Raw genomic sequence first — 27910 nt, forward strand, 5'->3', positions numbered from 1 at the left:
AAAAAGTAATCTATAAATTCAAAGCAATCTCAATTGAAATCAACAGGATATTTTGTAGAACTTGACCAGTAAAATCTTGGAAAAGGAAATTAGCAAAAACAGCCAAAGATTTTTCAAGAGAGAAATGATTGAGAACTTGGCCTCTAGACAGCAAGATATAATAAACACCTATAGTAACTAAAACTCTGTAGCACTGGTATTGGATTAGAATAAAATCTAGCCACAGTCTCAAGTAAACATGTGAATTCAGTATTGAATAAATATGGCACTTCAAAAAGAGAAAAAGAACTGTTTATTATAATCACCAGGAAAACCAGCTATTTGGGAAAAGGGTCCTTCTAAGAGGGAGGCAGGAAGGTCAGAGTGAGAGGAGATGTGATGACAATGTGAGGAAGGGTCCATGAGCCAAGGAATACAGGTGGTCTCTAGAAGCTGGAAAAGACAAGGAAATGTATTCTGCCCTAGAGCCTCCAGAAAGAACACCGCCCTGCTGACCCACTTTAGACTTCTAACCTCCAGAATTGTAAAACAATAACTTTGTGTTGTTTTCAGTTACTACATTTGTGGTAATTTGTTATAGTAGCTATAGGAAACTACTATAGCACTCCAGCATTACTCAAACTAATAACAGCTCAATTCAACAAGATTCACGTGGTGTATAAACACATGAAAAGATCTCAAAGTCAATACAAAAACAGGGAAACAGAAATTAAAACAAAGATAATGTTTTTGCCCACTGACTTGGCAGAAATTTAAAAGTTTAATTTCACATGTTTGAGAAAGATTTAGAGGGAGTGGGTGGGCATTTTTTTATGCTGTTGGTGGGATTAAAACTGGTGAAGCCTTTTTGAAAGGTAATCTGGCCATTTAAAGTTTAAAATATACATATCCTTTGATTTAGTAAGTCTCCTTCTGGGAGGGGGACGACCATGAAATAGTTAAGAGCACAGCTTCTGGAGGGTGACTGCTTGAATACGAACCCCTGTGCTACCACCAACAGATGGGAGTCGCTTAAGATCCCAAGCCTCACAAATGACTCATCTACAAAATGAACACAATAGTAGCTGCTGTGAAAATTGGACATTTAATGTTATTAGCATAATGCTTAGTACACAGGTAGTGTTCGATAAATATTAGCTGTTATTAATGCATTCTAAAAGTACATACACATGTTTAAAATAACCATGTTGGCAAAGATGTGGAAAAATTGGAACCCCTGTGCACTGTTGGTGAGAATGTAAAACTGGTGCAGTTGCTATGGAAAACAGTATAGTGGGTCCTCAAAAAATTAAAAATAGAATTACCATCTAATCCAGCAATTCTTCTTCTGGATATATACCTAAAAGAATTGAAACAAGGACTCAAAATGTTTAATGAGTATAGAGTTTCAGTTCTTTAAGATGAAAAGAGCTATGGTGATAGACGGTGGCAACGGCTGCACAAAAATGTGAATGTATTTAATATCACTGAACTATACAGTTTAAAATGGCTAAGATGGTAAATTTTGTCATGTGTATTTTACTATAATTTGGAAGAAAAAAATCAACATAGAAAAAAAAAAACCTCAAAACACCATGAGGAAATTCCTAACAGTTCCTTGGCATGATGCTATGATGTCACAAAATATCTAGATTCCTAGGTCTTTTAATTAAGCAGGAAATAAACAAATATTATAGCAAAAAAGAAAAAAAAAGATGGCCATCACTTTATTGCTAGTGTAAAATAAAGGAATATAACTTGTAATCAATAGTAGCTGTTAAGTAATTTATGGCATATCCATATAATGAAAGGTACCTTCATGGAAAGCTAAGGTATAACATTAAAGTGACAAGCCACAGAGACACATTCAAAGTCTAGAATCATAGACAGCTTCCTACCTATGAACTCCCCTGGATATAGCCTGTGTGAGTTTGATTTTGGTTACTTATAACAAGCAGCATTCTAACTAAGACATATACATATACATAATTAGGCAATAATCATGATAATTTTGAACTATTTCACTTCTAAATATTTGTCCTAAAAATTAAGACAAATACACACACACATGCACACACTTTATACCAATGTTAATTTCCTAGTTTTGACACAGTTACATAAGAAGCAACCACTGGGGAAACTGGATGAAGGACACTGGCCTCCCTCCCCCACCATACTATCTTTGCAGCTTCCTATGTATCTGCAATTATTTTAAGGTCAAAAAGTTTTTTAAAACTGTGGGAAAAAATTAAGCTATATTCAAAGACTTAGATATAGTGATGGTCATCACAGCATTTATTTACAGCAAAAAGCTAGAAACAAAAACTTTAAGACGATGGATTACAGAAGTGTATTCACAGGCATACCTTGTTTTATCATGTTTTGCTTTATTGTGCTTTACAGATAGTGAGTTTTTTACAAGACCCTCCACCACCAAAAAGATTCTGACCAGCTGAAGACTCAGATGATGGTCAGCATTTTTTAGCAATAAAGTACTTTTTAATTAAGATATGTACATTTCTTTTTAGACATAATGCTATTGCACACTTAATGATAAAAGAAGATAACACAGGGCGGGGAATTAAAATGCCAGGAAACAACAAAAAGCCAATCAAAAAGGATATGTAATATAATTACAGGGCTAACAGTCAAAATAACAAATATGATGGCTGATTCTCTACTGTAAAAGTCAACCTAATTAAACATGCACCTGGGGGCTGACCGTAATCCTTTCCAGAGACCTTGTAGGGTGGGTGATTCTTCACACTTCCTCTGTCCTGGTTCCAGAGAGCCAGTGTCTCCTAGAGGGGATCTTTACATGTGGCTGGAGCCCTGGTTTTTACATCTGGCACCCTGGGTTTTGCAGCTGCTGCCCAGGGGACACCCCTTGATTGCAAGGCTTTGGTGCCCAGGGGATCTTGCATTCCTGGGTCATGCGGAACTGTAGCAATCAGAGAGATGGTTCTCAGCAGGCTGTCACCCCCAGGGCACTGTGCAGACTGTAGACTTGAGGCACACTCCTTAGACGTTTTGTGAAGGAGGCCTCTTGGCTTGTCCTGGGCCTTTGGCCTGCAGGCTCCAAGTGTGGCACACATCTAGCAGACCTTGGAGCTTCTCTCAAGGGATGCAGGCTGTGGATGCCATCTTGGTGCTCTTTCTGCCCAGCTCTAGCTTGCCAATATCTACCAGGAAAGAGCTTATATACTTGTCTGGAGCCCTGATTTTTGTGACTGCTGCCCAGGGGACACCACCAGATCACCTGGCCAAGGGGCTCAGGCTTGCAGTCCTACAGGACTATATCTATTTGCACACTTTTAAAAGCTGCTAACTGAGGGTCTGGCTTCTAGAATAGCCTGACTCTAGGTGCTGAGATCCTCCCCTTAGGAACACTGACAGGTCTTAGCACATCCTCAACTTCTGGGAATCATTAAAAATATAACAGGCTGCTTGGACAAGCAAAAAGGTTTGAGAGATGACAAAGAGTTGGGGCAGGGCTGATGACAAGGTTCATCTCCTACATGAGGCCACATCTTCAAGAGTGGGAGAGGTGGTTGTTTCCAATCAATCAAAGAATCTAGCAAAATGAAGAAACAAAGAAATATGTTCCAAATGAAAGAACAAGATAAAACTGCAATGAAACAGAGATAAGAAATTTACCTGCTAAAGAGTTTAAAGTAATGGTCATAAAGATGCTCACTGAACTGGGGAGAAGAATGGATGAACACAGTGAGAACTTTAACAAAGAGACAAAAAGTATAAGAAAGTACCAAATGGAAGTCACAGAGCTGAAGAACACAATAACTGAACTGAAAAATACACTAGAGGGGTTCAACAGCAGACTAGATGAAGCAAAAGAAGGAATCAATCAACTTGAAGACAAGGAGGGGAATTCGTCCAATCAGAGCAGCAAAAAATAAAGCAAACAAACAATAATAAAAAAAAGGGAACATAGCTTAAGAGGCTTTATGGGACAACATCAAAAGGACTAATATTCACATTACAGGGTTCCTAGAAGGAGAAGAGAAAGAGAAAAAGGCAGAAATCTTGTTTGAAAAAATAATGGCTGAAAACTTCCCTAAACCGGGGAAGGAAACAGACATCCTGGTCAGGAAGCCCAGAGAGTTCCAGAAAAGATGAACCCAAAGAGACCCACACCAAGACACATAATTAAAATCTCAAAAGTTAAACAAGGAGAGAACATTAAAAACAGCAATAGAAAAACAACTTGTTTCATACAGGGAACTTCTACAAGATCATCAGCAGATTTTCCAGCAGAAACTTTGCAGGTCAGAAGGGAGTGGCATGATATATTCGAACTGCTGAAGGAAAAAACTTCCAAGAATACTCTATCTGGCAAAGTTATCATTAGGAATTGAAGGAGAGATAAGAGTCTTCCAGACAAGCAAAACCTAGAAGGAGTTCATCACTGCTAAACCGGTCCTGCAAGAAATTTTAAAAGGACTTCTTTAAGCTGAAAAGAAAGGTGCTAATTGGTAACAAGAAAATAAACGAAACAATAAATCTCACTCGAAGGGTAAATACATAGTAAATTAATCATTTATAAAGCTAGTCTCAATGTTAAAGGACAAAAGGAGTAAAAATAACTATGATTTCAATCATTAGGTAAGGGATTCACAAGTAAAACATGAAATCAAAAACATAAAACATAGGAGGAGATTAAAAATGCTGAGCTTTAGAATGGGATCAAACTTATCAACTTAAAATACAGTTATAGACATACACATTGTTACATGTAAGCCTCACAGTAACCACAAAGCAAAAGCCCATAAATACACAAAAGATAAAGAGACAGCAATACAAGTATACCACCAAACCACATAGTCAAACTACAAAGGAGAGCAAGAGAAGAAAGGAATAGAGAACTACAAAAACAGTCAGTAAACAATTAAAAAAATGGCAATAGTACATACCTATCAATAACTACATTAAATGTAAATGGATTAAATTCTCCAATCAAAAGACAGAGTGGCTGTATGGATTTAAAAAAAACCAAGAAAACAAGATTCACCTATATGCTGTCCACAGGAGACTCACTTTAGACTGAAAGTGAACGGATGTAAAAAGGTATTCCGTGCAAATGGAAACCGAAAGAAAGCTGGAGTAGCTATACTACTATCAGACAAAGCCTATAATAAGAGACAAAGATGGGCACTACATAATGATAAAGGGGTCAATCCAACTAGAGGATATAACATTAATAAATATTTATGCACCCAACATAGGAGCACCTAAATATATGAAGCAAACATTACCAGACCTAAAGGGAGAAGTAGACAGCCATACAATAGTAGGGGACTTTAATGCCCCGCTTTCATCAATGGATAGATCATCCAGATAGAAAATCAGTAAGAAAACACCAGCCTTAAACATCATGTTATATCAGACGGACTTAACAGATACATACAAAACATTCCATCCAAAACCAAGAGAATACATACTCCTCTCAAGTGCACGTGGAGCACTTTCCAGGATAGATCATGTTAGGCCACATAACAAATCTTAATAAATTTAAGAGGATTGAAATATCAACCATCTTTTCCAACCACAATGGTATGAAATTAGAAATCAGTTACATGAAGAAAACTGGAAAATTCATAAATACGTGATTAAACAACATGCTACTGAACAACCAATGGGTCAAAGAAATCAAAAGAAAAAAAATTACCTTAAGACAAACACAAATGGAAATATAATATACCAAAATTTGTGGGAAAAGTAGTTCTAAGAGGGAAGTTCATAGCAATAAATGTGTACCTCAAAAAACAAGAAAAGTCTCAAATAACATAACTTTATACCTCAAACAACTAGAAAAAAAGAACAAATGAAGTCCAAAGTTAGGAGAAGGAAGGAAATAGCAAAGATTAGAGAAGAAACAGAGACTAAAAAGACAACAGAGAAAATCAATGAAACTACGAGCTGCTTCTTTGAAAAGATAATCAAAATTGACAAGTCTTTAGCTAGACTCACCAGGAAAAAAAGAGAAAAAGACTCAAATAAATAAAATCAGAAATGAAAGAGATGTTACAACTGATACTACAGAAATACAAAGGATCATAAAAGACTACTATGAACAAACAAATGCCAACAAATTGGACAACCTAGAAGAAATAGATAAATTCCTAGAAACATACGACTTACCAAGACTGAATCATGATGAAACAGGAAATCTGAACACACTGACTACTAGTAAGAAGACTGAATCAGTAATCAAAAACCTCCCAATAAATAAAAGTCCAGGACCAGACAGCTTCACTAGTGAATTCCGTCAAACATTCAAAGAAGCAGTAAAACCAGTCCTTCTCAAACTCCTCCAAAAAACAGAACAGGAGGGAACTCCTCCAAATTCATTTTATGAGGCCACCATTCCCCTGGTATCAAAAGCAGACAAGGATGCCACAAGAAAAGAAAATTACAGGTCAATATCCCTGATGTAGATGCAAAAATCCTCAACAAAATATTAGCAAACTGAATTCAGCAATACATTAAAAGGATCACACTCCATGATTAGGGGGGATTTATTCCAGGGATGCAAGGATGGTTCAACATCTGCAAAGCAGTCAATGTGGCATACTACATTAACAAAATGAAGGATAAAAATCATATGATCATCTCAATAGATGCAGAAAAAGCATTGACAAAATTCAACATCCATTTATGATAAAAACTCTCAACAAAGTGGGTATAGAGGGAACACACCTCAACATAACAGAGGCCACATACGACAAGCCCACAGCTAACAGCATACTCAACAGTGAAAAGCTGCAAGCCTTTTCTCTAAGATCAGGAATAAGACAAGGATGCCCACACTCTTGCCATTTCTATTCAACATAGTATTGAAAGTCCTAGTCAGAGCAATTAGGCAAGAAAAAGAAATAAAAGGCATCCAAATTGGAAAAGAAGAAGTAAAATTGTCACTATTTGCAGATGACACGATCTTATATATACAAAACCCTAAAGATTCCATTAAAAAAACCTCTTAGAATAAACGACTTCAGTAAAGTTGCAGGATACAAAACCCATAGACATGGGGGGCCAGCCGCGTGGTTAAGTTCACGTGCTCTGCTTTGGTGGGCCAGGGTTTCACCAGTTCAGATCCTGGGCACGGACATGGCACCACTCATTGGGCCAAGATGAGGTGGTGTCCCACATGCCACAACTAGAAGGACCCACAACTATAATATACAACTATGTACTGGGGCGGTTTGGGGAGAAAAAGCAGAAAGAAAAAAAAAGATTGCTAAGAGTTGTTAGCTCAGGTGCCAACCTTTAAAAAAAAAAACAAAAAACCAAAAAAACCTCAGACAAAAATCAGTTGTGTTTCTATATACTAATAATGAACTATCAGAAAGAGAAATAAAGAAAACAATGCTATTTACAACTGCATCAAGAGGAACAAAATACCTAGGAGGTGAAAGACTAGTATATTGAAAACTTCAAAACATTAACAAAAGAAATCAAAAAAGACAGATAAATGGAAAAATATTCCATGCTCATGGATTTGAAGGAATCAAGACTGTTAAAATTTCCATTCTACCCAAAGCAATCTACAGAGTCTATGGAATCTTATCAAAATTCCAATGGCATTTTTGAAAGAAATAGAACAAATAATTCTAAAATTTGTATGGAACCACAAAAAAACCTAAAGAGCCAAAGCAACCATGAGAAAGAACAACAAAGCTGGAGTTATCATGCTCCCTGATTTCAGACTATATTACAAAGCTATAGTAATTAAAACAGTATGGTATTGGCATAAAAACAGACACACAGATCAATGGAAGAGAATAGAGGACCCAGAAATAAACCCATGCATATATGGTCAACTAATTCAGGACAAAGAAGCCAAGAATATACAATAGGGAAAGGACAGTCTTTTCAATAAATAGTTTTAGGAAAACTGGACAGCCACATGCAAAAGCATAAAACTCAACCACTATTTACACCATAAACAAAAATTAACTCAAAATGGATTGAAGACTTAAACATAAGAGCTGAAACCATACAACTCCTAGAAGAAAACATAGGCAGTAAGCTCCCTGACATAGTCTTGGTGATGATTTTTTTTTTTGAAACCGACAGCAAAAGCAAAAGCAACAAAAGTAAAAACAACCAAGCGAGACTACATCATATTAAAAAGCTCCAGACAGGAAAGGAAACCATCAACAAAATGAAAAGATAACCTACAGAACGGGAGAAAATATTTGCAAATCATACATCCGATAAGGGGCTAATATCCAAAATACATAAAGAACTCATACAACTGAATAGAAAAAAAAAAAAATGATTAAAAAATGGTCAGAAGGGGCCAGCCTGGCGGCATAGTGGCTAAGTTCACATGCTCTGCTTTAGCAGCCCAGGGTTTGCAGGTTTGGATGCCAGGTGCAGACCTACACACTGCTCATCAAGCCATGCTGTGGGGGCATCCCACAGACAAAACAGAGGAAGATTGGCACGGATGTTAGCTCAGCAACAATCTTCCTCAAACAAAAAGAGGAAGACTGGCAACAGATGTCAGCTCAGAGACCATCTTCCTCTCTCACACACACACACACACACACACACACACACACACACACACAAGTCAGAGATCTGAACAGACATTTTTCCAAAGAAGACATACAGATGGGCAACAGGTACATGAAAAAATGCTCAACATCATTAATCACCAGGGAAATGCAAATCAAAACTACAATGAGAAACCACCTCATACCTGTTGGAATGGCTATTAACAAAGAGACAAGAAACAACTGTTGGAGAGGATATGGAGAAAAGGGAACCCTTGTGCACTGTTGGTAGGAATGTAAACTGGTACAGCCACTATGGAAAACAGTAAGAAGGTTCCTCAAAAAAATCAAAAATGGGGGCCAGCCCTGTGGCCAAGTGGTAAACTTTGCGCACTCCGCTGCGGCAGCCCAGGGTTCGGATCCTGGGCGCGGACGTGGCACTGCTCGTCAGGCCACATTGAGGCGGCATCCCATGTGCCATAACTAGAAGGACCTGCAACTAACATATACAACTATGTACCAGGGGGGATTTGGGGAGATAAAGCAGAAAAAAAAAAAAAAGATTGGCCACAGTTATTAGCTCAGGTGCCAATCTTTAAAAAAAAAAACAAAAAAAAAAAATTAAAAATGTAACTACCATATGATTCAGAATTCCACTTTTGGGTATTTATCAAAACAAATCTCAAACACAACACTAACTCAAAAAGATATACACCCCCATGCTCATTGTAGCATTTACAATAGTCAAGATATGGAAACAATCTAAGTATCCATTGCTGGATGAATGGATAAAGAAAATGTGGTGTGTGTATATATATATATACAATGGAACATTATTCAGCCTTAAAAATAAAAGAAAAGGTAATCTTGCCATATGCAAGAACATGGATGGACCCGAAGGGCTTTATGCTAAGTGAAATAAGTCAGACAGAGAAAGATAAATATTGTATGACCTTTCTTATATGTGAAATCTAAAAAAACAAAACAAAAAAACACCAAGATCATAGATACAGAGAACAGATTGGTGGTTGTCAAACCAGGGGTGGAGGGCGAGGAGAAATGGGTGAAGGGGGTATAAATTTTAAGAAGAGAATAAAAAGCCTAACATGGAATAAGAGCTCAATGAAATCCTGATTGAAAAATCTGGGAAAAAAATCTGAATTGTCTACCCCAAATCATAAAAGTAATAATCTACACATGTACAATTACTTGTAGTATAGAAATCTGTAGATCCTCTCACGTTCAGGAATGTTGAGACCTGTGCCTTTAAATGGGGCAAGCAGACTCAGTGACGTAGACATCTTTCCCAAGGTCACAGAGGTAAAAAACGGCAGAGTCAGAACGTGAATGCAGGTCTTCCCATCTAAATCAAATAATCTCCTTCAATATCAGGAACTTCTTTTCAGAAGTCAAGTTGCTGATTCAGTCTTGATAGATGGCAGAATGGCACAGGATGATTCATGCTCTACTACCACTGACTTTAGGAAAGATCAGCTCTTCTTAAAAAGCAATGTGCTTTTTACTTATCAACATAGCTCACTGAGCAATTGGGGAGTGTGACACCAAGAGGAAGAGAAGCTTGACAGTAGGCTGAATTTGATAAAAACTGTTTTAGATAATCTTGCAGACATTTGAGGATCTGGGAAATACCAACTATGACCTGCTAATCAAGTTCCTGCTTTAATTTTAAAATATATGTATTTTGTGGGAAATAGGACTCTTACGTTAGTATGCATGTACTTTACGCAATGGATGGAGCCCTAAAAATTGTGTAAGATAATTTTATAACATGAATTCTTACATGCATTCACCGGGGTTGCTTACTTCTTCATGGAATGAATCTTAGAGCTGGCAAAAGTCCTTAGAACTCTATTGAAAGCCCTGTTTTACAGATAAACCCTCAGACCCAGAGAAGTTAAGAAAGTGCCCCAGGTATAGTTAGTGACAGACCAGAACAAGTGTTTTTTTTCATTCCAGCCAAATGATTTTTTCATTGTGCTACTAAGAAAACAATGAACAAAAATCTTAGTGGTTAAAAAAAATCAACCTATAGATAAAACACAAAATAATTAAGGTTACAGAGTAGAATGTAAGGTAACCATGCTAAGATTATAAAGACAGAATTTAGAGGCAGAGGTGGGAAGGAAAGGAGAGGCAAAGGGTAGGTCCACCAATATTCTCATTTTACAAAGTGAGAAGTTAAAGTTTGCCTGATGAAACCAAAAATAAAGGTTGAGGTATATTAAAGTTACGAAGTAATCAAAAGTGGATCTAGATAGACAATAACAAGTGTTGGTGAGAATGTGCAGAAACTGGTACCCTCATACATACTGGTGTGGAAAACAGTCTGCCAGTTCCTCAAAATGTTAAACATTAGAATTACCATATAACCTAGTAATTCTACTTCTAGGCAAATATCCAAGAGAAATGAAAACGTGCCCACACAACAAATGGCACATGAATGTTCACAACAGCATTGTTCGTAATAGCCAAAAACTAGAACAACTCAACCATCCAACTGCTGATGAATAGAGCAACAAAAGGTGGTATACCCATACAATGGAATGTTCCTCAGCCACAAAAACGAATGAAGTAGTGACACATGCTACAAGATGGATGAACCTTGAAAGCATTATACTAAGTGAAAAAAGTCAGTCACAAAAGACCACATTTTGTATTGTTCTATTTACATGAAATGCCCAGAATGGGCAAATTCACAGAAACAGAAAGTAGATTAGTGATTGCCAGAATCTGGAGGAAGGGTATAATGGCGAGTGACTACTAATGGATTTGGTTTTTTTGGGGTGGAGGGGTGATGAAAATGTTCAAAATTTAGATTGTGGTGAGGTTGCACAACTCTGTGAATATACTAAAACCACTGAATTGTACACTTTAGATGGATGAACTTATGGTAGGTGAATTTACTCTCAAAAAAACTGTGGAAAAAAAAAAAACCCCTGGATTTAAATACAGTGCTTTATTGAGAGGAAGGGGGAGAGAGGCGGGAGGTACGATAAGTGAATTAAATCTTCCTTAATCATAGCAGGAATTGATGGTAATAGCTAAAGCTGATGAATCAAGAAATAGTAATAAGCACGCTAGAGATGTGAATCCAAGGAAAAGAACATGAAATCTATATAACATCATATATCAATTACAGCTCAAAAAAAAAACACACCACAAATAAACAGGTAAAACTACAGTCATGCATCACTCAACGACAGGGATACGTTCCGTCACTTGACGGGGACAGTTCTGAGAAACGTGTTGTTAGGCGATTCTGTCATTGTGCGAACATCTTCGAGTGTACTTACACAAACCTGGACGGTATAGCCTACTACACACCTAGGCTCTATGGTACTAGTCTTCTTAGGGGACCACTGGCATATATGCATTTTGATGTTGACCGAAACGCCATTACATGGTGCGTGGCTGCAGTTCCCCATGATTGGGGAAAGGGCGAGACAGAGGACTGTGCAGCTTTAATGACAAAGCCTTCCACTCTACTTTTTTTATACCAAGAAACAGAAGTTCTGTTGGAACAAACTGGAAACCTAAACATCCAACTAGAGAGAGCTGAATAAATTTACTGGCTATATAAATCACCTTGACTTGTGTATGTAAAATTTGATTACCAATTTTTCATTTGAGGAAAAATTGTAATTGCTAAAAGGATCACTTACTGTACCCCTTAATCAATACACTCCATTTTGAATGTTTACTATATTTGAAAATGTTAGTTTGCAATGAATATCTAAAGTATATATTACTATCTTTTTTTGTGGAATGTAAATTATTTTTTATTGAGTTCATAATAGTTTATATCATTGTGAAATTTCAGTTGTACATTATTTCTTGTCCATCACCACACAAGTGCTCCCCTTCATCCCCTGTGCTCCCCCCCACCTCCCTTCCCCTGGTGACCAGTGAACTCTTTTCTTTGTCCATGTGTTTGTTTATATGAGTGAAATCATATGGTATTTGTCTTTCTCAGTCTGGCTTGTTTCGCTTAACACAATACCCTCCAGGTCCCTCCATGTTGTTGCAGATGGGATGATTTTGTCTTTTTTATGGCTGAGTAGTATTCCATCGTGTGTGTGTGTGTGTGTGTGTGTGTGTGTGTACGTATATAGATATATACGTACACACACACCACATCTTCTTTATCCAATCATTGGTCAGTGGGCACTTGGATGGCTTCCATGTCTTTGTTATTGTGAATAGTGCTGCAAAGGACATAGGGGCACAAATGTCACTTTGGATTGTTGATTTTAAGTTGTTTGGGTAGATACTCAGTAGTGGGATAGCTGGGTCATATGGTACTTCTATTTTTAGTTTTTTGAGGAATCTCCATACTGTCTTCCATAGTGGCTGCACCAGTTTGTATTCCCACCAGCAGTGTATGAGGGTTCCCTTCTCTCCACATCCTCTCCAACAACTGTTGTTTTTAGTCTTAGTGATTATAGCCATTTTAACAGGTGTAAGGTGGTTTTGCACTTCCCTGATGATTAGTGATGTTGAACATCTTTTCATGTGCTTATTGGCCATCTGTATATCTTCTTTGGAAAAATGTCTGTTCAACTCCTCTGCCCAGTTTTTGATCGGGCTGTTTAGTTTTTGGTGTTGAGTTGTGTGACTGACTTATATACTGAGATAATGGTTGACTTTCATTCTTGTCCATCACCACACAAGTGCTCCCCTTCATCCCCTGTGCCCCCCCCACCTCCCTTCCCCTGGTGACCAGTGAACTCTTTTCTTTGTCCAGATTTCCCAATACTATTTATTGAAGAGACTATCTTTTCTCCATTATATGTTTTTGGCACCTCTGTCGAAGATTAGCTGCCTGCAGATGTGCGGTTTTATTTCTAGGCTTTCAGTTCTGTTCCATTGAACTGTGTGCCTGTTTTTGCACCAGTACCATGCTGTTTTGATTACTACGGCTTTGTAGTACATTCTGAAGTCAGGGATTGTGATCTCTCCAGCTTTGTTCTTTTTTCTCAGAATTGCTTTAGCAATTTGGGGTCTTTGGTTGCCCCATATGAATATTAGGATTCTTTGTTCTATTTCCATGAAGAATGTCATTGGGATTCTCATTGGGGTTGCATTGAATTTGTAGATTGCTTTGGATAGTACGGACATTTTACCTAAGTTTTTTCTTCTAATCCATAAGCATGGACTATCTTTCCAACTCTTTATGTTATCATCTATTTCTTTCAATAATGTCTTATGGTTTTCATTGTATAAGTCCTTCACCTCTTTGGTTAAATTTACACCTAGATATTTTATTCTTTTTGTTGTGATTGTAAACAGAATTGTATTCTTTAGTTCTCTTTCTGTAAGTTCAGTACTAGAGCATAGAAATACAACTGATTTTAATTTTTTACCCTGCAACTTGACTGTAGTTAACCATTTCTAACAGTTTTCTGATGAATTCTTTAGGGTTTTCTATACACAAGATCACGTCATCTGGAAAGAACGAGCATTTCACTTCTTCACTCCCTATTTGGATTCCTTTTACTCCTTTCTCTTGCCTAACTTCTCTGGCCAAAACCTCCAGTCCTATGTTGAATAAGAGTGGTGATAGTGAGCATTCTTGTATTGTTCCTGTTCTCAGAGGGATGGCTTTCAGTTTTTCCCCATTGAGTATGTTATTGGCTGTGGGTTTGTCATATCCGGCTGTTATTACTATTGTCATATTCTGCTCCATTCTCCTTTTCTTCTCCCTCTGGAATACCTATAATTCTTTTTTTTTTTCTTCTTTAAAGATTTTATTTTTCCTTTTTCTCCCCAAAGCCCCCTAGTATATAGTTGTGTATTTTTAGTTGTGGGTCCACCTAGTTGTGGCATGTGGGATGCTGCCTCAGCATGGCTTGATGAGCAGTGTCATGTCCGCGCCCAGGATTTGAACCGGGGAAACCCTGGGCTGCTGAAGCAGAGCATGCAAACTTAACCACTCAGCCACAGGGCTGGCCCCTGAAATACCTATAATTCTTATGTTGCATTTCCTAATTGAGTTGGATATTTCTCAGAGACTTTCTTCATTTCTTTTTAGTCTCAGTTCTCTCTCCTCCTCTATCTGGAGCATTTCAATATGTCTATCCTCAATTATGCTTATTTGCTCCTCTATGGTGTCCTCTAGAGCATTCAAGGAATCCATATTTTGTTTTATCTCATCCATCGTGTCTTTCATCTCCAACATTTCTGATTGGTTCCTCTTTATTGTTTCAATCTCTTTTGTGAAGTAACTCCTGAAACTGGTTGAATTGTTTCTCTACATTCTCTTTTAACTTGTTGAGTTTTTTGATGATAGCTATTTTGAATTCTCTGTCATTTAGATTACTATTTCTGTCTTCAGGGTTGATTTCTGGATACTTGTCATTTTCTCTCTGGTCTGGAGATTTTATATAATTTTTGATACTGCTAGAGGGCATGGCTCTGTTCTTCCACATCCTGGTATTATTGATCGCCATTACTACCTCTCGCCACTGGGTAGGGTCAAGAGCTGTGTATTGTGAGCCCTCTGTGTTCTGCCGGGGTCCTAGGTGCTGGGTGGGTGGTGGGAGGGGCACTTTCTTCTGCATGCTCTTGCACGCTTACTCGCTCTGCTCTTGCTATCTGCTCCCCTCGGCTGTTGGCTTGATGAAGTCACCTCTGCGATAGCTTTCACCTTGGTAGGGGCTTTTCCCCTAGGTTGCAAGGGACCCTGGGGGTCTTTGAATTGGCACCCCCTCTTCCCTCTCAGAGGCCACACTCAGTCCCAGAGCACACTGTTTTGGGGAGGGAGCGAAGTTTTCTCTTACCCTGTTCCACCTCCTCCGAGGGACCTCCAGCCTCTCCGCCCTCTGACGTATGGCTGCGTGGACCTCTCAGACGTCTTTTGTGTTGTGTAGATGTCCTGTGTTGGAGTACGAATGTCTTTTTCGTTGTATTGTACTGGGAGAGCTCACTCTTCCAAGATGCTCTACATTACTATCTTTTAAAAAAAGTTAACTATCGTATTGCCAGGTTCTTCCCAGTGTCTCTAGCATACATTCCTGTCTCTGCGTTTTCCTGAAGACCTCCCTCTTAAGAGTCCTCTGACCTCTGGCTCCAGTTCAAATTGTCCAAAACCAAGCAAAACAAAAATGACAACAAAAACATTCTACACCAAACAATTGCCGACAGAAAAGGAGTTAGCATTATCTCTGCATCGTCAGAGATTAAGATTAAATTACCTACATCAGAGAATTCATGGCGATTCAGATTTACAAAAAGAAAACAGATTTTCCTCTATACAAACTGACCACAAGACCTTAAATTCTACAGGTACATGTGTGCCGTTTCATCTCCTCTCTTCCAGAACCTCAATGCCAATCATGTATCCTCTGCCAAGAAAGACCTTATACTACAGAGGGTAAGAGCACGGACTCCAGCATAACGTGCCTACAGCCAACTGGCTTTGCCACTTATTCCCTGAGTGATTTCAGGCAACTTAACCTCTCTGTGTCTCTGTTTCCTTATTTATAAAGCCATAAAAATAAAAGCACCAAGCTCATAAGGTTACTGGCAGCATTAAATGAGTTAGTAATTATAAAAGGCTTAGGATAGTGTCTGGCAATGTGTTGTTGTTATTACTATTATTATTACTATTACTATTTCAAATAGAAAAACTTGGATAGTCTCTTTGGCTGGAGCTCTTCTCTATGATAAGTCTGATATTAACATACACTGGCAGCTAGTCTGAGGAATGCAATTTAAAAGTTTTGGGAGAAACATACTAATGATAGTACTTGCATTTAACCCAATTACAATTAATTTCAAAATATGATACTATTTAAGATAAAAATATTATCTGGACTTAGAAAATACTTCTTAGATGGCGGTTCTTCTTTCTTTCTTTCTTTATTTTTTCTTTTAGAGTGGCACTTTTTGTCATGGTTGAATCATTACTATCCCCAGAATCCCCTCATATTTAACAGAAACATCATTTATTAGGATACTAAAAGCCATGACACACTGATTCTATCACTATCCTTGTCAATAAGCAGGAGTCTTATTTTGCTCATGCCTTTTAAAAAAATTACTTAAGTGCATTCAGTAAAGCTTCTTGTGTGATACTGTACATGAAAGCACTCTAACGTTGAGAGAGAGATGGGGCTTTCTCTTGTTATCATAGAGCCGTTTAGCTGTGCTCATCTATTTGTGTCTGATGCTTATCACAGAGCAGCATGCCAGCAAACACAATTCTGTTGCTTCTCTCAAGGAAAGGTACTTGTTCATTAAAAACAGAAAAAGAACAGGAAGGAAAAAAGGTCTGAACTTTAGTTATTACGTGATTTTCCCCTCCTTTATTATTTCGTTTGCAGATACTCAACTCATTCATGACTGCACAATTATTTGAAGGTACAATAGCCTTAAAATATCCCTTCATTTCAAATTATTACATTTTACCTAAAACCTTATAGACAAGGCAAGTGACAGCTCCTATCTAGGGCAGTTTCTGCATACCTAAAGAATAGAGTTGAGAAATTCCAATTCATAGACTGTGTTACATCCAACTCCTTCCCCAAGATGAATCAGACTTGAAAGAAGCAATATGTTTTAAACAAAAGAAATATCAAGTTTAAAAAGTGCATACAACAGGGGCCGGCTCCGTGGCTGAGTGGTTAAGTCCCGTGCTCCACTGTGGCGGCCCAGGGTTCGGATCCTGGGTACGGACATAGCACTGCTCATCAGGCCATGTTGAGGCGGCGTCCCATATCCCACAACTAGAAGGACCTGCAACTAAGATATACAACTGTGTACAGGGGGGATTTGGGGAAATAAAGCAGGAAAAAGAAAAAAAAAGATTGGCAACAGTTGTTAGCCCAGGTGCCAATCTTTTAAAAAAAAAAACAAAACTGCATACAACAACTAAATACTTTTCAAATTAGTGTAACACCAAAGAGACCAAGCTTCTTTGTTTTAGTCTAATTCAAAACCACAGGATAGTAAAGTCCACCACCACTTTATGTAATGAGTACATAACTGAGGAAAATTATTTTGAGTATTTTACCCAAGTACATGGGTATACAGAACAAAATTGCACCGCTGATCCAGAAATAAAGCCATTATTTCCTGTCTAGTTCTCTATGTGCTACTGAGAATAGCAGTCCAAAAGTATGCACAAAGGCAAAACTTGTTTTCCCATTTGGGGGACAGAAAAGCCATCAGGTTGAACATGTTGACAAATGTTAATGTTTTCTTCTTTAATGAAAAGGGATATGCACCGTAAGAAAGTTTTACCTTAAAAATCACTCAAAAACTAGATTCCAATAACCATATGCTCAAACTTCCCATTACAAATATGATACAATACAAAGTACACAGCATCATCTGGAATACTCTCACCAAAATGTTTAACTGAGGGGCCGCCCCGTGGCCGAGTGGTTAAGTTCATGCGCTCCGCTTCAGCGGCCCAGGGCTTCATCGGTTTGGATCCTGGGCGCAGACATGGCACCGCTCATCAGGCCATGCTGAGCTGGCGTCCCACATGCCACAACTAGAAGGACCCACAACTAAAAATACGCAACTATGTACCAAGGGGCTTTGGGGAGAAAAAGGAAAAATAAAATCTTAAAAAAGAAAAGATAAAGTTTAACTGAGATCTAATCAATTTTAGCCCTAGCTTCCAGTTTAAAGCAAATGCAAGAGATAAAGAAACAAGTTAAATACCACGAGGACACAGACAAATCCACAGTGTGGGATATTTTACAAAACAATTGGCCTAATCTCTTGAAAACGTCAATGTTACAAGAGGAGGAGGGGAGGAGGAGCAGGGAGACTGTGTAGAAGAGATACAGGAACCCATACACTCGAAATATGGGAACCTTGACTGAATCAGACTTTAAACTGCAAAGACATTTCTAAGCAACTGGGGAAATACGACTATAAACTGGCTGTAAGATGATATTAAGCAATTATTGTTAACCATATTTATCACAGCTAAGAAAAATTGTGAAAAAACATCCTCATTCTTAGGGAGAACAAGCTGAAGTGTTTAGGGATAGGGCGTCGGTATCTGCAATTTACTTTCAAATAGTTCAGTCAAAAAAAGGATTTATACCTATTGAACAATACATCTGGGTGACTGAGTATACAAGCGTTTATTATGCTAGTCTTTAAATTTTCTGTACTTTTGAAATTTCTCATGATAAAAATTGGGGAAAAGGGTAAGATTAAATCAAACTTCTTGTGCATTACATCATATATATTTTATTAAATATTTTATAGTCATTATTATTATGTTTAAAAAACATTACTATTCCACACAGATGCATTATTTGTTATTTGTTGGAAATTTAGGTTGTTTCTGTGATTAACAACTTCAAACATTAAAAAAATGAGATACAGAGAAAAGCATTAAACCCACTTTCTTGACATTGGTGCAAAAACAAGCTAATAAACTACTTTCTGGTGGCTTATGGAAATCTAGTAAAGTACAGTTATGAATTTCATTTATGTAAACTACCAAACAGAATGTCAAAGAAGAGATATCCTTTTGTAGAGCAGATATTTGCTCAAGAATGAAGTGTTTCTTTGACATCTGGCCAGTCAGATTTAGTGACAGATTCAGCGAGTAGAATATTTCTGTAACAATATTAATTTTTCTTTGCCATGACAGTTCTTGGCATAGTAGGCAGGATTTCAGAGAAACCCACCGGAGGCCACCTGGAATCTACACTGAGCTGGCATTCGGTACCAATAAGGGCCCACTGAGCGCCCCGGATCACTGCATTCTTCAGGTGACCTTGGTGAGTTCTCCTGAAACCTGGACCTCCTTACTTTGAGTTGACGGTCCAAGAATTTAGATGAGCTGGGTAAGGTCTTAAGACTAGAGGTTTTGAGGGGTACTGGTACATTCCTTAGGTGGAGAAAAACCTAGAGAGAATTCCTAAGCCGCAGGAGCTTAGAGGAGCTTGGAGTGAGCTGGGTTGGTTGTCCTTTTAATTTGGCTTTAAATTGGAAAGAATTGTGTTTATAAAGTCTGAACAAACTGCTTCATAGAGAAATGAGAGACTGAACATGTTCAGCTCCGAAGAAAAGGGACACTTGCTCCTCCCGGCCTTTACCAAAAGGTGCCCTTAGGTGACTAAGGACCTCAGCAGGAGTGTCAGAGGATCAATCCTCGCGACGTGCAGTGGTCCCATAGCGAACTCCGCTCTCATGCACGGTAATTAATTACAGGCTTGTCCGGGGACGCGTACATAAGGGCTGGTCACCCACGCTCCGAGCCCCACGGTGGTTTTAGACTGCCGGAGGAAAAACTGAGGCACGTAAGAGAGTGTTTACGACCTTTCTATAGGGAGTAACACTCACAAGCAGCACACTTCTGATCCACTACACTGTCCATAGAAGTTGTTCAGAATTTTAAAAAAAAAACAACCAGACAAGCAAAAAGAAAATGGGAAAACCGTGCTTTTAAAGCCGGCCAGCTCCCGGATGGACAACCTCCCAATAGGACTCCAGTTGGTTTCCTGTATGGAAACAATGCTTGCAAGTATCTAACAAAATGGGAAGGATTAACTAAGAATGACTTAAGTGGCCAAAGTGGGGAACGTTCAATATCTCAAAGCTACTGTATTTGCGCACACAGGTAGACAGAGCTGGCTCTAAAACTAAAGCAAAAGAATGGGAAACTTATTATGGTTGGCATTTAGAGGCGTCAAAACGTAATAATGATAAAGTGAATTCTTTACAGGAGCCTAACTGTAAATTGGCAGAGACCGTATCTGAATTAAAAAAAAAAAAGGATAAGAAGTCAGAAACCGTCCCAGCCTGCTTATCCCTTCCATCTCCTCTGCAGCCGCCTTTGGAATCTCAGAGCTCATCTCCTTCTTCTTTTCTAAAGAGCTCTATTCCATTGACTTAAAGTAAGCGCTTACAAAAGATTTTTCTGAATAGAACTAACCCAAATGTCTTCATCTCTCTTAGAGTTACAATGGCCATTTTCGTCTCCTTTTGAGCTTTGCAACCGGGGAACAAAGAAATCTTGAAAGAGTCAAAGGCTCCACCCCTGGGAGCCCCAACTTTGGGTTTCTGGGCCTGATCACCCCAGCAACCCTAAGTGGGGTGCCCTCTCTTGAGAGTTGACTCATTGAGTATTTTAGTCACCTACTGAGTCAGTTATAAGGGTAGGAGGCCTGTAATTTATTCTGTGAACTGTCCTGCTGGGGTTGTGTGCCCAGCATAGGAACTGTTGTGTGACTCTTATCTTGATAACCCTCTGGAAGAGGCCATGAGGGCGAGGTCTGATCTCTTCTTTTCTTTTCTTTGTCTGTTTTGCTCATCATCTCTTCTGTTGTCACCAAGTCGAGGTTAAGTTCAGGCTGGACCTGACCAGAACCTGGACCTTCTGTAAAATCGAAAACTTGAGGAGTTTCTCTGTGCCTTTATGATGCAGTTGGACAGGTAGATCAACCTAGAATGTCATTCAAGTTACAATCCAGTTTCTGGGAAATCAAGAGCAACTGTCTTTAGAAAATCCTTGCAAGACTGGAAATACTGCTCTAGAGGCAGTTCAGATTCCACCCAGTTCCTTTATCTCGAAAAGGATTATCATCTCCCCTCTCCAGGAACTACTACCTAGCCCATCACTAATTCCTAAGACTGAAGAAAAAAAAAAGGCAGGGGGGAGGAAAAAACAGCTTCCAAATTCTTTTTGGTAACAATCTTGAGTTCTGCTAAGTTAAGCGATAAAAATCTGAGTATCTGGGTCATTTTTGGATTGGATAGAATAAACGTTGCTAAACATCTAAGTTTACCTACTTTTGGTTTTTATTGCAGAGATGCTAAAAGTCCTTGGGTCTTCTACTGTAAAGTGACGTGTTCCTAGAAATTATGAAGTGTTCAGAATGCTGATATATAAAAGACAATTCATAATTGCTTACCTTTTGTCTGTTAATGGTTAAAAGTTCTAATTAACATATATAATTAAAGCTATTGGAAATTAATAAGGAAAACAGCTCTGCATTCAAGGAAAGTTAAAATGTAAGTTTTCAGTAAAGAAGGTATAAAGAATGGAAATATTTTTGTTTGGTTGGTTAAGAAAGATAAATTTGTCCTAATGTACTAGAAGGGAAGAAAGAAAGCATGGGACAAATTCTGAAGGCAAAAAGAAAGTTGTAGAAGGTTTGTGAAAGAAATTCTGAAAAGAGTTTTGTACCTGGTCAAGTTGGCTAAGATTGAAATGAATCTAATTAAGTAAATGGGTTTTAATATGAAAAAGTAAACTGGTACAAAAATTCGAATTTGGCTCTCTCTCTTAAAAGGATAATTTTCCTAAGCTCTTAGTCTGCTCTGGATAAAGAGATTAAAAAAGGTTTTTCCTTCTGAGTAAGTTTACAAAAGATCTATGTTTTGTTGTATCTATATGTTTCCTAGGTGCAAAAAGACAGAGGTCTCTCTATTAAGGTTTTTTTTTTTTTGCTGTTGATACCTAAGCGTTGTTTCACAGTGAGCGTTGTTTAAATAAGTGTTTTAAAAACCTTTTGATATTTTTGACAAGCTTCTCTCTCAAAAAAAAATATTCAAATCCTAAATGAAGGCTTTCTTTTGACCTGGTAGACCTGGTAGACGGAAGAAGACTTTCTCTGAGGATTTTCAGAGGGCCCCTGAGACTTCTCGAAGAAATTTGCTCTCTCTTCCTATAAGGTGGAAGATTCTAAACTAATTAGGCTTATTTGGTCTGTTAAATTACATTGGAAGCATTGTCAGATAAGTGATGATAATCTTTCTTAGTTGGTATTATGTGGGTAAATGTTACTGATATAAGTGTTCTGAAAATTATATAACATTCCTAAAATTCTGATCTGTCCTGCTTGTCAGTCATAATTCTAATTATCAGTTTAAGGTGTTGTATATCACAGGAATAATAAGTTTCTCTGTCAATTGCCATTTTTAAGTCTTTTGTTGTTTACAGTCAGTTGTTTTACTCTGATGCTTTTTGCTTTTGCAAATATGTCTCATCTTCAGAGGAATTCATGGAAAGGACTCTGACGCTTACTCTGGAATACAGGTTTCTGACAAACTTTCAGATCATAGAACTGAACTGGGTAAGAAATTACAGAAATCTAATGGAGAAACTGATAACCTCATAAAACTCCTAACAGAAGATTAAGATCAAGAACAGGACTGAATGAACTGAGGATGATTATAATTTTTTTTACGACTTTTGTTTGAAATATTGTTTTTGATGTGTTGTTTTGTTTTCTCAGATTTAAGGAAATCTTTTCTCTTATGCTAACTATGACTTACAGCAATTAGTGAAATTATACCTTTATGAGCAAAACTGAAACATTTATCTTTTTCTCCCTACCTGATCCCTCCAGAATTTGGAAACTCTTTGTGAGTGAGTATGGTTATTTAATGGCAATATAGTTATTTGCATAAGTTCAATAAGAATCTGTTCTCCTTATAACAGGACATTTGTTATCTTACCAAAACTTTGACTGGAATGTCATATTTGAGAGAAACATACAGACTCAGATATGACAATACTGCCTTTGAGGAATAAGGTTGACCTTCTGGAAATAAAGCCACTTGGAAATATGGGCCTGGTACCTTGCTTTACAGAGAGAGATTCCAGCAATCTTACCTGGTAAGTAAGGAAGCTTGCTTACCTGGCAGGCGCAATGAACCTCGAAAAATTCTGGGGAATCTCAAGAAAGGAGAGAAATTCACCCAAATCTAAGGTATTGCAGGCAAGGCCTGATGGCACAAATCCTTGATGTGGCTTTCCTGGCCTCGAGAAGTCTTTAAGGTTCAATCTGAGACTCCTCATAAAAAATTCCAGCAAAGCAGATTTAAGAGCCTATATGATCAATTGCTATTCTTGCTGCATTTATGTAAATAATTGGGCCAAGTTTCTTGAAACTAAACTTATTTTGCAAACCAATTAGTCTTAATTTGACTATCTTTGGTAAAAATGAGAGTGATTTTAGAGAGAAGAATTATGTTTCAGTGAAAAACTATAACGTATTGCCTTTGTGGATATTAGATCCTAGTTCTGTTAATTATCTTTGAGGCTTTTTCTACCTGTGAACTGAACTGGATCCTGAATTCTTCTACTGAAATATCTGGATACAAACCTCCAAACTAATGTTTTCAATTTTTACCTCATTTTCATTTGGAATCATTGAGAATTGAACATGCTCTTTTTCCTGAAACCATGCAAACTGAAGCTGAACGACTTGATAGAAACTTAAGAGAGATTCCTGTCTGTTGCTGTGTAAGCTGTAAGCCACTCAAAAAGATACCTGAATGCCTGATGACATCATCAGAGACCTTTCAAGCTGCAAAAAGATGCTTTGACTCTGACATCTACAAGTCTTCTTGACTTCCTGCCCCCTGGACGCAGGAACTAATTTATAATTTGCTCCAACCATTAACCTTGTTACCTTGCTTCCAACATCACAAGGGAGAGAAGACCACGACTGCATTCTATTGTTTAATTTGGTTTACAAATGGGTCTTACTTAAATGATAAACAAGGACGGTTATCAAGCTGGATACGCTGTCCAGCCTCAAGAATGCCTGATGCTTCCCATTAGTTCTGCTAACCCAGTAAAAGATTTCCTTCTACAGGCTCAAGAAATTGCCACGGAACAAGAGAAACAGATATGGCAGTCAAAAGGGGGAATTTTTGACACCACCTCGCAGATGTGGTTCGGGCCCACTAAGAAACTCATAGTACCTATTGGAGCACAATTGCCACTGCTCCAGCATATACACCAAGTAACCCATTGGGCACCTGAAAAGATGATTTTATGGGGAAAAACCCACTCCATGGGTCACAAGGCCACCTTCCCCTTCCTAAGGGACCCTTTGAGGTATGGCAATTGGACTTTGTCCAAATGCCACCATCTCAAGGATATAAATACATCTTGGTAATGATTTGCATGTTTTCACATTGGATTGAGGCCTTTCCTTGCAGAAGAGCAACGGCTTTAACAGTAGGTAAATTACTATTAGAGAGAATAATTCCTGTTTGGGGAATTCCTAGTGAGTTACATAGTGACCGGGGAACTCATTTCACGGGACAAATAATTAAATCTATTTGTAATATCTGGCCAATAATGCAACATTTCCACTGCGCTTACCATCCTCAGGACTGGTAAAACTAATGGCACAACTAGAACTTAATTGGCAAGCTTTCAGAAGCATTTACTCTCTCACAGCCAAAAGCTCTTGTGCTAGTGCTCCTTAATCTTAGATCTATAGTTTGTAAACATCGGCTGTCTCATTTTGAAATAATAATAAAACAGCCTACGCAATTAGATGAAGAAATATATGAACCAGCTTTTCTTAAGGGATATATTACATTGTTGTCACAGTCTTATTGAGGTACTTAAAGTAAAATGAAAGATTGGTAGCTGATTCTTTCACAGAGCTCCCAGAACTTAAGGATCATGGACTATAACCTGAAGAATTTATTTATTGAAAGGGACATCAAATAAGACTCTACACAGCCCAGGTGGAAAGGACCATACCTGGAGGAGAAGACGACGACATCTGCTGTAGACAGCTGTCCCAAGACTCTGGACCAGGCCTGTATTCCCAACCTTCTATCTCCTCATTTAAACATTTGTTATGCTTAAACTGTATACCTATTTTATAATTTGTTTGGAATATTATTATACTTAAAGAAAGTGATTAATTTGGAACAGACTGGTCTTGAAGGCCAGGAAGTTATCGAGTGACTCCTAATGGAACTCAATGGTTATGTGGAACAAATCTTTGGCCTTGGCTACCACCTGGACGGCTAAAACATTGCACCCTGAGTTTCCTTTAAAAGCAGGGAAGGAGTCAGGCTGAGTTAAAACCTGTTGCCAATCTCCCTCTCTTTAAGGCCGGATGGGCTTGTTCAGTGTTCCACTGGTATGGCTATATTTGCAGCTATATTTGCTCCTTCTTTGGAGCTAAAAGATGGCATTATTACATATGGAATCTTTGGCTACATTTTCACAGGAAGCCCTTAATGACAGTCAAACAGGAATAACCTTATTAAATACCGAAATGTCTTTAATGAGAAGGGCTGTCCTTCAAAACAGAATGGCTTTAGATATTCTTACTGCATCCCAAGGTGGTACATATACAATCATTCAGACTGGATGCTGTGCTTTTATGCATGATGAATCTTCCAATGTGTCATCTCTACTAAAACACATGAGGAAGCAAGTGGATGCCTTATGCGATCCGACACCCAGTCTTGAATTGTTTGGTTAGCTCCCTTCCGGTATCAGCTCCCTTTTCTGATCCAGATTGGAATTCCTATTTCTACTACTTCTTGGAATTCTTGTACTAGTCATAATATTCAAACTAATTGTTGTTTTCTTTACTCAGTGTTGAAAGAGTAGCATGCAAACTAGAGTAATGATTGCTCGACAGCTTGAGATCGTTGATCTGTCTTATAACCCTGGACAAATTTCCTTTTCTGATAGGGACTAAGAATTCATTTCAGACTAATCCTTTTAAAAATGCTGAGTTATTATCGTTACTGTATTTGTTCTATAATCATATACAATGTAAATGCAAGGTGTCATAGAAAAGCACATATACAATGTTTGTGCAACAATCTAAATTAATTACATGACATATGAAATGCTTCCTCTGTTAATATATATATAACTCTGTGCTTGTCCACTATTTCCCCCAACGTGGACGACTAGGCAAATAAATGAAATAAAAGCCTAGCACCGAGGGACGTGATGGACCCAGGGCAGGCAGCAACCACCCTGGCGCTGAGGGACAATATTTTGATCATCAATGCTTTCTATCGAAAGATTAGAGATCAAAATGGGGAAATGACAAATAAAAATGGCAAGTAATAGGATATATTGGAATATATGAGGAAGCCATTTGGTGTAAACCTAATTCGGCCTGACCTTGTCTTTCCAAAAGGGCCTGACCAATGAGGCCATTGAGCAGGCATTGTGTATCTGCCTTAGAGATTCCCTATGGCAAGAACAAAGGCCCTTGAGGTAAAGGTGCAACTTCCCTCCCCCTCCCAACTTGGCGTCTCCTTAAGGATTAAGCATCTTTCCCTAGGCTAGAAACTGATTGCTACGCTCACCTGTGACCGCCCAGCTTGAGACAACAGACTTGCCTCCTGCTACACCCACCAAGATAGCAGACCCACTACCTGCTGTGTCCATCAAGTGCTGTGCCGACAGGGCAATCTTGTGACTATTGTGGGAGGGACATTTCAATCATATGTGAAACACCCTCTTTGAGGGGATATAACCACCCTGTGTACCCCCACTTCTTTGGAGTGCTCTGTTCCTTTGTGGAAAGACTCTCCAGGGTTATAATCCTAAGATTTAAGCTCAGAATAAACTCACCCAAATTTTCATTTATAGATTGGTTATGGATTTTTTCGTCGACTGCCGTCACCAATCTGAAACTAGGCTATAGTTTTCACAAGGACAGGGATTATGTCTTATTTGTTTTTGTTTTACACAGTGCCTTACATCTCACATGCATTCAAATGTTTACTTAATTGGACAGACATTTCTTTGGCCCCATTAATAAATTATAACCATCCTTCGATTTTACATTAAGGTTTCATTTTGTCTGAATTGATGAAAAGGAATGCTTTCTTGTTGACTTCTTTAAAGAAACATTTGATGTTTCCCCTGATGATCTAACCTCTACCTAGTTTTTCTAGTTCCACCACCAAATGGGTGCTTCAGCCTTAGAGGCTGCTATCCTAACGATGACCACTACTGTTGCATGGTCATTCCTGGAACCACTTCCCAACATCTGGGTCCAGGTTCCCTGGTCAGGGGAATAGCCTTGCTCAACAACTAACATATTAACAGCATGAGGCAGGTGGCATCAGATGCCTTTTAAAAATTTCTCAGTCCTAGTTAGTACTCAGAACTGCAAATCTAAAAACTAACTTTTAAATTTTTGGTCAAAGTTAAAATCCTCACTTTAGAGGTAGTTGTTACAACAGTATTAAAATGGCTATTAAGAAAAAAACAAAGCTTATAGTAAAGGAAATGAAGTGAGAAATTGAGGCCATTTTTCCCCCTAACATATCGACAAAACTTAAAAATAACAATATAGGAAATGCTAACGGGTTGGCCTGGTTGTTGAGCAGTTAAATTCATGCGCTCTGCTTCGGCGGCCCAGGGTTTCGCTGGTGTGGATCCTGGGCGTGGACCTAGCACTGCTCATCAAGCCACGGTGAGGCAGCGTTCCACGTGGCAGAACCAGAAGGACCTACAACTAGAAAATATAACTATGTACGGGGGGCTTTGGGGAGAAGAAGAAAAAAAAAAGAGATTGGCAACAGATGTTAGCTCAGGGCCAGTCTTTAAAAAAAAATGCTAACAATATAAAGTATTAGTAAGTACTCATACCCACAGCATACGAGTAAACTAGTTT

The 27910-nt window shown here is 38.3% G+C and overlaps 1 protein-coding gene across 1 annotated transcript in view; it reads right to left on the reverse strand.

The window, feature by feature from the left end:
• SRPK1 (SRSF protein kinase 1) overlaps window positions 1-27910 on the reverse strand; it is a 91759-nt gene that overhangs the window by 41800 nt on the left and 22049 nt on the right.

The sequence above is a fragment of the Equus caballus genome, chromosome 20, assembly GCF_041296265.1.
Source record: "Equus caballus isolate H_3958 breed thoroughbred chromosome 20, TB-T2T, whole genome shotgun sequence".
NCBI classification, from domain to species: Eukaryota; Metazoa; Chordata; class Mammalia; order Perissodactyla; family Equidae; genus Equus; species Equus caballus.